General features: G+C 29.5%; 1 protein-coding gene across 2 annotated transcripts in view; it reads left to right on the top strand.

Annotated features, from left to right (window-relative positions):
- Positions 1-11,392: 11,392 nt before the first annotated feature.
- Positions 11,393-13,568, top strand: part of LOC145271297 (uncharacterized) — a 17,943-nt gene continuing 15,767 nt past the window's right edge. For both annotated transcript variants that reach the window (XM_080126848.1, XM_080126847.1), the window contains exon 1: positions 11,393-11,734. The gene's annotated coding sequence lies outside the window, so the exon portion shown is untranslated. The remainder of the gene's footprint in view (positions 11,735-13,568) is intronic.

Genomic DNA, 13,568 nt, shown 5'->3' with positions numbered 1-13,568 from the left:
TTTTTGTGTCCTTTTACTTGTAAACATTACATTCTTAAAATTTGGGGTGGAATTAATTGTTGTATGGATGTATATATATATATATATATATATATATATATATATATATATATATATATATATATATATATATATATATATATATATATTTAAATAAATGTTTAGAGGTAGAGATTTTATATACAGTTTTAAATATAATGGGCGGAAGTCTCTCGAGAGCTCTTTCAGCTATCATCTCATCAGGAGAAAATCGATAGCGTAAAAATAATAATACTATGTCGAAAGTAAAGAGTTCTGATGGGGAACTATTGAATGTGCCAGAAATACGGGGACACTAAAATAAAGTTTATTAACGTTTAAAAAACGATTCAAATATTGGCACAACGAGGGGGGGGGGAGAAAAGATTCAAAGTTCCCGAAAGAGAAACAATGCGTTAGATGTTTCTTTCTGCCGGCACAAAGAAGCTTTCCGCACGGCACGGCAATAGAGACAGACTCCAAAATCTTTAAATGGTTTCTGGAATCCGCTCTTTGTAGCAGTAGCACCTCGAACCATTTCAAAGCCTAGCGGTTTCAGGAAAGAAACTATTAGAATAGAAAGATGTCTGGCATCTTTGCACCTCAACAGTGAAGGGGTGAGATTTTATTGCTAAGCAGGTTTTTCAAGGATATGTACGTCGAGGGGCACAATTTAATCGTAGTTTCATCACAATATGCCGTGTATATATATATATATAATATATATATATATAGGTTTAAACTTTTAAAAAGTTAAGGCTGTGCTTTGCTTATATGTTTAAAATTAAACGAGTGTAATTAATAAATACTACAGTCCTCAATGTACCTGAAAACCTCCCAAAGTCGACAAATTAACGGTGAATGCCGAGGGAGGGGTCGGTAAACTAAAAAAAAAAAAAGAAAATTACTGAAAAATAAATAAATACAAACACAATTCATTATTTAACATGTTTAAAAGAGTGTTTTCTTTGCTTCGTTTATAATATTAAATTCCCGTAAATCGGTACTTCATTTCGAAAGCATCGACTTTTTTTTTTTCGCCTAAATTTCGCAAATATAGACTTTTTAAAAAGATGTTTGGCTTTCAAAAAATACCAATAAAGGCTAAATTTGGTCAAGAAAGCCGATGCTTCCAAAATAGGCATCGATTTGTTAGAACGTTGAATTAGAAACAAGAGCACCCCTGAAAAAATGTTAATTATTGTTTTTTCTTTAATTTATTTGGTATAATCTGGTACATTAGTGACCATTCGATAATAATCTGTTGAAAAAATTAATAACTAGACGAAAATAAAAATTTACAGAGGGCATACATACCACTTCCATATAATGCAAATGAAATAAAAAGGTATTCCGTTGGAACTTCTGCAGTTTACGAACGGTGTTGTTTTAAGATAAGAGTTTCAGTTTAAATGCAAATTTATAGTATTTACTGTTAGATGAAAGTACAAGTGTTGTTTTTGAGTGTTTTTTTAAAACGTTAACAAACTTTTCTGTTGGAACTTCTGCAGTTTACGAACCGTGTTTTTTATTTAGGGGCTTCAGGTTAAATTCAAATTTATAGTATTTATTTTTAGTTTAAGTTCGAAATAGTTAAATGAAGCCCCCCTTCCTCTTCTGGTTAGATTTCTAAATAAAACGCTATTATTTCAATTTACAATTGAACAAATTGTTTTGTAGTGTTTTTCTTAACTTATATAACAGTAAAATGATTTTTGAATGTTTTCATAAATAGCATTTTTCATTAATGCCGTATTTCATATAATATATTCCTGAATTCATTGATTTTCATACGACGGCGCCATTAATTTTTGTAAAAAAATATATACTTATCTCTACAGTATAGCAGAATACAGGGCGTACTATATTTTAGTGAGGATTTTAAAATTAAATCCAAGTTTTACTGTATTATTTTTTGTTAGATAACAGTATATAAAAACGTCCATTCTTTTTTTATTTTTTCTCTTATAGCTAATGTAAAAAATGAAAATATATTTTAATTAATGTTGGAAATATGTATATAGTAATTATTATCTTTCAGATTAGCAAAACAATAGTTTCAGTAATTTTACGAAAAACTTTTCAATCTTTAAAAAAATAAATTATACATTTTCCTTTAGTGGGACAAACATTACAAATATACCATTAAGTAGGAAATGATTTGAAGAATCGATACAAAAAAAGAAAAAAATCGATAAATAACTGCGCATTTTGCTAAAAATACGATAATTTCTTTCGACAATTCCTTGTTACTTAATATCACTTCACCTGTAGTCGACTATAGATGCTAAAAATAGTTGTTCTGTTTTAACAAACAGTTGTTACCTTTCCCCTTTGCACGAACATGCCTGCACGATCCAAATTGCGAATAAACTAGGAAGAGGGACCGAAATTTACTGGGTTTTTTTTTCATTTCCGAAAGACAATGAATTACATTGCGGATGATTGCGATAAAAAAAATCACACCATCTCCATACGGCAAAGTGAAGTTATGAAATGTTTGAGACTAAGAAAAAAACGCGTGGTATTTCAATTTTTTTTCTTTCTGATTAGTACATTTATATCATTTTTTTTTTACATAGGCATCACCGCTTATCAAGGCCAAGGGGCCACTCGAGGATATGAATTAGACAATATTGTCAGTAATGAAACTTTAGTAAATTTGCTAACTTAAGGGCAACGGCTTATCAAGAGCTTGTTTACATTAGACTTGAAGACAACCATATTGTTGGTACGTGTTTAGGTTCTTCAAAGTCCCAAAACTACCGACCAGCTTTAATAATTACTAAACGTACAACAAGCATAAACGACAAGAATTTATTAACAAACATGAAAACATGACAACACTGCAATTCAGAACATTAAGGTAAAAAGATTACTCACTTCAATAGTGGGGTTTACGGGAGGAGTGAGGACTGCATTCTAGAGTTGTACTCTGCCTGTCCAACATTGTCTTTTAGGAGAAGAACTTTTTGCGTCCGTGCCTCATGTGACTCTCCTCTTCTTTTCTCAAGGGACCTCACTCCTTACCCTACACCGGTAATCCGGTGCTCTTATTTATTCCCCTACAATATTGTAGTCAGTTGGAAAGCAGGAAAACGGAGACAGTTCCACAGGCGTGCAGTTCTAAGAAATAAGCTTTGTTCATGGAATCTACGTTTAGGTTTAGGCACGGATAAAAGGTGGGGAGGATTATTGATAGTGTTTTCAACTAAACGAGTGTTTCTTGTGAAAGTTTGGCGAGGGGGGACCATAGATTGAAGCTCAGTCGAGCACTTGCCATGAAAATAACGATAAAGCAAAGACAAACTTTCAGAACGTATTTTAAAAAATATGGATATAAAAATATATCTTGCATCTTATTTATGTTATGTGTTGAAAAAATAAATTATTACTTAGAAACTTATTATTTAACATGGAGAGGGTGTTGTAAATATTCTGTACTTTCACCTAACAATTTAATAAAAGCAATATTGTAAAACTTGAATTTCTTGATTAAATAATTCTAAAAATGCTGAGATGGAGTTCATCGAATTCTCTTATAAACAATTTTTGTCGCAAAGAGAATGACAATATAAGTAAAAAAAAAATATCAGAAAATGAAAAATTCAAACTTTTGATTAAATTCTACAATAGATTTTTGTAATATTTTAATATTGAATGTTTGAAATATTTCTGCATTAGTGTTTTTGCTTATACATTTATTTGTTTGAATTTAATTTTTATTTAATTATTGTTGGATTTTCAGTTAAACAAATTCATCGTTTCTCAGTTTTTATTTCAAAAATATTGTTGTTCTGCTTTGATTTCAAAATATTGTTGTTCTTTTTTATAAAATGTATTTATTTTTAGTTTTAATTTTTTAAAAATCGTTTAATTTTATATTTGTTTTTTGCCTTAATTCATATTTCATGTTTTTGTAACATTTGATTGTCTTCTGTTTCAAACATACCTAATTAACATGCATATTTTTTTATTTATTTATATTGAATAAACTTCAGTTTCACTACAAATCAAATGGTGTTCCTTTTTTAAATGTATTTTATAAGTAAATAAGGAACATATTCTAATCTTTACAACGAAATGTTCAAATGTTTTAACGTATTAAACAGACAACTTTCACTTCTTTTTTTTACATTAATATTGTATGAGTTTCAGTATAATTCATCGTGTTCTTTATTTATCTATTTTTTAAATCCAAGTTTGAAGTTTTCTGTAAAAATTTCTGCTAATTATCGACAATTTAAGTCTGTCACATATCTTGTTTGCAAGGACCTAGGCAATTCAGCTGATAGACCATCTCTTACCTACCTGGATAATTGTTATTATTGGTTGAATATGTTTTAAATCGTCTATTTAATTAAAAACACAATTAGTGACGAGTTGGTAAGTTAGAACGACAAGATGGCCGACATTCAAACATTCAACTGGGAAGTCTTCATGACAACAAAGCACATAGAAACGTATACTTGTCGGCCATTTTGTTTTCTTTTAACTCTGCAATTCGACATTATTGTTTTTTTTTAAACAAATGAAACTTTAAAATATGTCTATTTGTTATATATTTGACTTTTTAAAAATCTTGGTACTAGTGCACTTATTGGTCTGTGCTGAAATAATAACGTTATTATTTAAAAAACCATTCTTAACATGGGGAGGGGAGGGTGTTGTGTACCTATTCTGTACTTTAACCTTACAATTGAATAAAAAAAAACATATCATAAAACTTGAATTAAACTTGGAAATACGATTTTAAAAATAGCTCGGATCAATAAGTGCACAAGTCCCAAATCTTTTATGTTCGTTGTCTTCTCAGCTAAATACCTCTATTTTTTTATAAACTTTTATCATTGTTTTTTAATAATAAGGTACTTGTACAGTTTAGTAAAGACATTCGAAAATGAGAATATCGGAAAAAGGTTATATTGTACGTATCCGTTTTGGACTAAAGTTCTAAACAAAATTTTTTATTTAATTTGATCGAGTAGGGTTTTTTTTCAGCGGAAACCCACATTCTTATGAGAGCGCGTTGAAGTCAGCCAAAAACTACTTGATGAAATTAAGTTAAAAAATTTGTCGGAGAATTTCGTTCCATATCGGAGACGTGCAATATAACCTTTTTTCTATATTTTCATTTTTAATGTATTGATTAAACTGTAGAAGTACCAATAATAATAATAATTAGTCCGAATCTTTTTTACAGATTATATTGCCTTTTACTTTAAATAGCATGTTCACGTTAAATTCAATTCTTATGGTTTTTATTATTTAGTAAATTTTAGATGAAACTACAGATTATTATTTTATATTCCTGCTAACCATGTAAAGAAATAAAGCATGGGTTTCTCTATAATACGTTACTATTTCAGCACGGTCCGTGTTTTGTATACGCACCAAAAAGTTAAATTGTAATTTAATTTGAAGGAAAAGTGTTTGTTAAATTAATGGTTGTTCAATTCTGGATCCATTTGTAAAAAAAAAAAAAAATAATAATAATTTTTATTTAAAAAAAAATAAGGAAAAGAAAAAGAAATATTTTATTAGATTTTTTTAGATAGTAAATTGCTTTCTATACATTCCTGTACACAATTTTGGAGGAACCGATTTAAAATATTGAACGTTGAAATTACTTCACAATCGACAGTCATTTAAAGTGGGAAACTATACATTCACTATTTCAATATCTTTACCGTTTACACTTTTTTATGAAAATTTCTGGTGCACTTACTGTTCTGAGCTATTTTTAAAATCGTCTTTCCGAGTTTAATTAAAGTTTTTTTTTTCATTCAATTGTAAGGTTAAGGTAAAAATATTTTTTAAATCGTATTTCCAAGTTTAATTAAAGTTTTATATATATTTTATTCAATTGTAAGGTTAAGTTATAGAATAGGTAAAAAAAAAACACCCTCCCCTCATGTAAGGTATGGCTTTTTAAATAGTAACATCATTATTTCAGCATGGATCAATAAGTGCACTAGTACCAAATTTCTTTAAGCAAAACTGATCCGGTAAAGAGGAAATCAAGATGTCCATACGAATAAAACTTTTAAGAAAAACACTGACGTAAAATGCATTGCATTGTTAAAAGTAATAAAATATTGCAAAACAATCTTACCTTTCATTGAAAACAATTGGATACGAAAAAAAAAAAGGCAATCAAATATTGGATAATTTCTTTTTTGTTTTTGTTCAAAATTGAAAATTTGGTCCGTTGTAGGGATTTCTCTAGTAAACTGATACAATTTCAAGAGTAAATGAAGATTGAAAAAGTTAAAGTTAAAAACTCAAAAACACGATTGAAACGTGGATTTAAAAAAAATGGATGAACAAAAAATGAAAGTTTAAAATGAAAATATATGAAGATTAAAAAAGATTAAAAAAGATTTTAAAAGATAAAACGTTATAATGAAATGTTGTCAGTTTTTAAATGTCTGTTAATTACGTGTTAGAAAACGTTTTCTTATCAAGTTTAGAACGTATTGTTTTTCATAAGACTAAAATAATTAAAAATGAGAAGAGGAAAATAAAACTAAGGTATCATTGTTCTGCGTTACTTATATGCTAACGGTCAACAACAGTTTGAATAAATATTTAAATGAATATATATATATATTTAAATATATATTATGTAAATATATATGTATTTCAATTAAATTAGTATATATATACGTATTTATATATATATATATATATATTCATATATATACATATATATATATGTTAATATATATATGTTAATATATATATATATTAATATCTGTATGTTAATATATATATATATATATATATATATATATATATATATAAATATATAAATATATATATATAAATATATAAATATATATATATATATATATATATATATATATATATATATATATATATATTTATATATATTTTATCCATAAACATATATTTAAATGTCTATTTTTAATAAGAATCTGTTTTTTTTCGGACATTTTCACTCCAAACAAGGCACAGTGCCACTTTGATATAGGGGGCAAATATTTCGGACATAATTTATAGGGGTACTATGTAGGGAGCTGAGCAGCAAGATGTATGTTTTAGTACACTTGAACACGTCAGTACATTCAGGGAAACAAAAACCGAAAGAGAATGTCAAAGTTTAGCACTCCTACAGAAGAAACAATTAAAGCAGAAGGACTTTTACCTCCAGGGAGTTCTAATGTGTAGGGGTGGAATTTTGCTGTTTGTAGGGTTTTCTAATGTGTAGGGGTGGGATTTTGCTGTTTTTAGGGGTTGTTTATGGTGTTTACGTCGAAGGGGTACAATACTTCCATTAAAGTACGTGTAAAACAGGCAGGGGCTGCAACATTTTCTCAGTGGGACAGCAATTAGAATAGAACCCGCACTATCCATTAGGTGTTTAATATGGCAACAATACTACATACATTGGCGAATGATGGACTTGTAAATGAACAGGATACTCTCAGGCGTAACTTCATAACACGATGGAGTAAGCCCATCTTCTTTGCAGCAGGCTTGTCAATGCACTCAATGTACGTGCTCCCACTCACGTTTCTTCCTGAACGTTAGCCGAGGTGTTTGAAATAATTATGTTCAGGTAATTTATCATTAGCCATGGCTATTAGTGGTTGAAAATGTTACTTGTAGTTATTAAAGGCAAGGAGCTTAGTCTTGGCAGCATTGAATGTGACCATCCATTTTGTCCCGTTTCACCGCAGATCAGACGTCTTCCTCTAGGATTTCCACCATTACCCTGGATACGTGTATATTCGTTTTCCCCTCGGTGTCGTCAGCAAATATACCCATCTCAGAGACAATTAATCGGGTGTCATTTATGAATATTAGTGGATCTACCTATGAGGTACACCCGCATTTATATTATAGTGTTTGTATGTACGACCATCGAGGGCAACCTGGATTCTTCTTTTCATTAAGAAGAATTTAAGTATGTTAAATGTTCGTCCAGTAATACATTGGGATCTGATTTTCATGAGAATCCTATTATTCAATATCTTCAGTTCGATTGGTTTCAATAAATTGGATGTAACACTTTGACAGTTATGGTCGTCAAAATCCAAATCTATTTTCTATAACAAAAACTTACACAATGCAAAAAGTAACGCTTATTTCTATTAATCGCTTTTAACTCATTTTCATATAAAATTCACATAATTACATTACAAGTCATAAACCTATTCATTATCTTCATACACACTTTAAAACAAAACGTTGAGAATGTTTCTTGTAATTATTAAAGACAAGGAGCGATGGCAACTTAAAAAAAAACTATCGGTGTTTTCATCACAGGAAACTTTCCTTTCTTCTTCCATGTCTTTATTGTCAAGAGAAATTTCCATGAACATGCAAGGGCTCTCCGTTTGTGAAACACCTTATCATGGGACTGCTTCCTTGTAGACTAAAACATAGTCTTCTTCAAATCAAATACCAACAAGTACTCTAACCTTGCTCTAGAAAAGGCAGCGGAGGATGTTCCAAAGTTATCCATCAAGCGTTACATAAAGAAGGTAGCTATGTTAATAGTGAGTGACTTGCAAAACAGAATCGAATAGTGGTTTTATCGTTTAACTGTAGTTTTCCCCCTTTTACTATCAACTACATCAAGGTATAGTGAAGGGGGAGGGGCGCTACTCGTTTCCCCAGGATCACTTACTCTGTCTTTAGTTTGATTCGACCGAGGAGTGGATTCCAGGCTCTCAGTCCATTAGCGAACACTCTAACAAGCGTGTTATATATGTTAGAGTACTTGGTGACATTTGATTTGAAGAAGACTTCAAGGAAGCAGTCCCATGGTAACGTGTTCCACGGAGGAGGAATCCTTACATTTTCAGAGAACTATCTCCTGAGACTGGGCCCATGAAAAACAAAGGAAAATCTTCTTGACGTTTCTGAATTTTTGAGATGAGGGTTGATTGTTTTTATTATAATTCGTCGGACTACTGTTCTCATCTTGAGTGTGATTTTCATAACGTTTCGGTCGATATAACCTCCGACCTTCTTTAGGTGTAGCTTGTCGAACTCGAGAATGTTTCTGCTCGAAATTCTGTCAAAATTCCCGAGTTCGACAGAAACATTCCCGAGTTCGACAAGATACACCTGAAGAAGGTCGGAGATTATATGGACCGAAACTTTGCGAAAATCACACTCAAGATGAAAACAGTAGTCCGACGAATACTAATAGAGAAAGTCTTCTTGTGCTGAAAACACGGGGAGTTTTTTTTTCATCTCTGTTTTAGTAAAGCATAACTTATGTTAAAATGTGTGTATGAAGATGTTGGATAGGTTTAACACTAATATAGTTATGAGAATTTCATATAAAAATGAGTTGAAAGTGATTAATGTAAATAATGTTAATTTTTGCATAGAAGTAATTTTTAAATTCGGTTTGTATTGAGGATCATGTAAAAAAGATGAAAAGACTTCTGTTTAAACTTTTGTGATAAAAAAAGATTTGGATTTTGACGACCATTATTGCCAAAGTGTTACAGCCAATGTATCGAAACCAATCGAACTGGAGATATTAAATAATGGACGAATGCTTAACATAATTAAATTCTTCTTTAGTAAAAGAAGAATCCATTTTGCCCTCGATGGTTGACATCAAAACAATCTGATATAAATGCGGGTGTAGCTCAGGGATTGATTATCGGATCTTTATTATTCCTAATATTCATAAATGACCCCTGATGAAATTGTCTCTGAGATGGGTATATTTGCTGACGACACCACGCTCTTTAACAGACACGAGGGGAAAACGGATGAACAGCTATCAAAGGCAAAACGGGGCCAAAATGGATGGTCACATTCAATACTGTCAAGACTAAGCTCCTTGTCTTTAATAATTACAAGAAACATTCTCAACCACTAATAGACATGACAAATGATACATTACCTGAAAATACTTCTTTCAAACTCATCGGCTGAACGTTCAGGAGGAACATGAGTTGGAACAGATACATTGAGTTCATTGCCAAGGCTGCTGCAAAGAAGATGGGCTTCCTCCATCGTGCTATAAAGTTGCTTACGCCTGAGAGTATCCTGTGCCTTTACAACGCCACCATTCGCCCATGTATATAGTATTGTTTCCATGTATGTAGTATTGTTCCCATGTATATAGTATTGTTGCCATATTTGGGCTTGTGAATCTGCTACTTGTCTCCACTTCAAACAGGGTCCAAAAGAGAGTCGCCAACTTAATATATCCCGCATTATCCGTTAGGTTTAAACTGCTGTCCCACTGACGAAATGTTGCACCCTCTGCCTGTTTCACAAGTACTTTAATGGAAGGTGCTCCGACGAACTACAAGCCCTTGTACCCCTTCGACGTATACACCCCAGACAAACCATACAAACCGCAAAATCCCACCCCTATGCATTAGAAATCCGTAGATGTAAAAAATGTACAAGACTTTGGAATTGCTTTCCAGATTTCTGTTTCCCTGATTTTACTGACATGCAGAAGTTCAAATGTAATATAAACATACATCTTGCTGCTCACCTCCCTACATAGTACCCCTAGAAATTATGTACCAAATAGTTGCCCCCTGTATCAAAGTGGCACTCTGCCTATTTTGGAGTGATATTGCAATAAAAAACATAAATTTATTATTAGAAATATACATTAAAAAAATAATATATATATATATATATATATATATATATACATGTGTGTGTATTCTGAATATATATAAATATATGTAATATATCTGAATATATAATAAGTATATATTTTAACATATATATATATATATATAAAAAGATATAGATATATGTTTTAAGATATACACACACACATATATAATAAAGATATATATATATCTATATATATACATAAAGGTATATATATATTTAAATATATATATATATTTAAATATATATATATATATTTAAAAATATATATATATATATATATATATTAAATATATATATATATATATATATCAGAATAAAATAAAAATACCAACGATGGTTGACGTTATGTTGTTATATATATATATATATATATATATATATATATATATATATATATATATGTATATATACATATACACATATATATATATATATATGTATATATACATATACACACACACATATATATATATATATATATATATATATATATATATATATATATATATATATATACATACACTACTTTAATTGAAATACAGATATATTTACATAATATATATTTGCATAATGTATATTCAGTTAAATATTTACATAAACTGTTCTTGGCCGTTAACATATAAGTAAAGCGGAACAAAAATATCTTAGTTTTATTCTATTTTTTTTTTTTTTTTTTTTTTTTTTTTTTTTAATTATTTTAGTCTTATGAATGGACAATACGTTGATAGGAAAACGTTTTTTTAACACGTAATTTACGGACATTTAAAAACTGAAAACGTTTCATTATAACGTTTTATCTTTTTTAATCTTTTTTAATCTTCATATATTTTCATTTTAAACTTTCAATTTTTGTTCATCCATTTTTAAAATCCACGTTTCAATCGTGTTTTTAATTTTTTAAACTTTTTCAATATTCATTTATTCTTGGATTTCTTAATGAATTGGACATTTGAAATTGTATTAATTTTGTAAAGAAATCCCTACAATTTGACCAAACTTTCAATTTTTGACATAAACAAAAAAGAAATCATCCAAATTTTTTATTGCCGTTTTCGTATTCAATTGTTTACAACGAAAGGTAAGATTGTTTTTCGATATCTTATTACTTTTAACAATGCAATGCATTTTACGTCAGTGTATTTTTTTTTTTCTATGAACATCTCGATTTCCTCTTTACTGGATCAGTTTGTTTAAAGAAATTTAAACGGTAAACAAATTGAAATGGTAAAATGTGTAATTTTCCACTTTAAATGACTGTCGACTGCGAAGTCATTTTAACGTTCAATATTTTAAATCGGTTCCTCCAAAATTGTGTACAGGAATTTATAGAAAGCAATTTACTATTAAAAAAAAATTATTTTTAATTTTCTTTGGAAACTACAAATTTGGTACTCATGCAGAGAGTGAGTGATCCGTGCTGAAATAATGTTATTATTTTAAAAGCCATTCTTAACATGGGGAGGGTGTTTTGTACCTATTCTGTACTTTAACCTTACAATTGAATAAAAAAAAAAACATAAAACTTTAATTAAACGTGGAAATATGATTTAAAAAATAGCGCGGATCACTCTCTGCATTAGCACCAATACTGTATTTGTTTTATAAATGGATCGAGAATTGAACAAACATTAATTTAACAAACCCATTTCTCCTTTCAGATTAAATTATAATTTAACTTTTTGCTGCTTATACAAAATACGGGCCGTGCTGAAATAGTAACGCTATTATTTAAAAACCCATGCTTAACGTGATGAGCGGGAACATAAACTAATATTCTGTAGTTACATATAAAATTTAATAAACAACAAAAACCATAAGAATTGAATTCAACCTGAACATCCTATAATAAGTAAAAGGCAATGTAATCTGTAAAAAAAAAAAAAAGATTCAGAATTAGTGTTTGCAATTATTATTAAGTGTTTCTATATATTATTAAAAAATATATGAAAGTTTGTAAAAATATATATTAGCTGAGAAGACAAGAAACAAACAAAGAATTTACAAAATCAAATATATAACAAGTAGACTTTTTTATTTTAAAGTTTTATTTGTTTCGAAAATAAAGTGATGTCGAATTGCAAAGTTAAAAAGAAAACATGGCCGACAAGTATAAATGTCTATCTGTAGTTTTTTGTTTTCATGATTGAAGTGATTATCGAGACTTCCCAGTTGAATGTGTGAATGTCGGCCATCTTGTCGTTCTAACTTGTCAACTCGTCATTACTTGTGTTTTTAATTAAATAGACGCTTTAAAACATGTTCACACACACAACAAAAAAAACTATCCAGGTAGGTAAAAAAAAAAAAACGACCATCGTAAGAGATGCCCTTTCAGCTGAAAAATTACGTCATCATCGAGGTTCTAGCAAGCAAGATAGTTGACACACTCAGACTGTCAATAATGAGCAGGAATTTTTACAGAAAACTTCGAAGTTGGATTTAATAAAAATAAATAAAGAACACAATGAGTTATATTGACAATCCTCCAATATTAATAAAAAGGGGGGGTTGTTTGTTTATGCGTTAAAAAGCAATTGACCATTTCGTTGGATTATAGATTTTAAAGATTAGAATACGTTCTTTATTTACTTATAAATTATTTTTAAAAAGTAAAAAGGAAGGAACATTTTTTTTTACTAATATTGTTGTTACAAACAAAACAAAAAAACTATCCAGGTAGGTAAAAAAGCACGACCATCATAAGAGATGGCCTTTCAGATGAAAAACGACGTCATCGTCGAGGTTCTAGCAATCAAGATAGTTGACACACTTCGACTGTCAATAATGAGCAGGAATTTTTAAAGAATACTTAAAAGTTGGATTTAATAAAAGTAAATAAAGAACACAATGAGTTATATTGACAATCCTCCAATATTAATAAGGGGGGGTGTTTGTGCGTTAAAAAGCAAGTG

Source organism: Euprymna scolopes, chromosome 46 (genome assembly GCF_053919585.1).
Source record: "Euprymna scolopes isolate OS-2025 chromosome 46, ASM5391958v1, whole genome shotgun sequence".
NCBI classification, from domain to species: domain Eukaryota; kingdom Metazoa; phylum Mollusca; class Cephalopoda; order Sepiida; family Sepiolidae; genus Euprymna; species Euprymna scolopes.
Note: the sequence above shows the minus strand (reverse complement) of the source record. Positions and strands in the feature narration are given on the sequence as shown.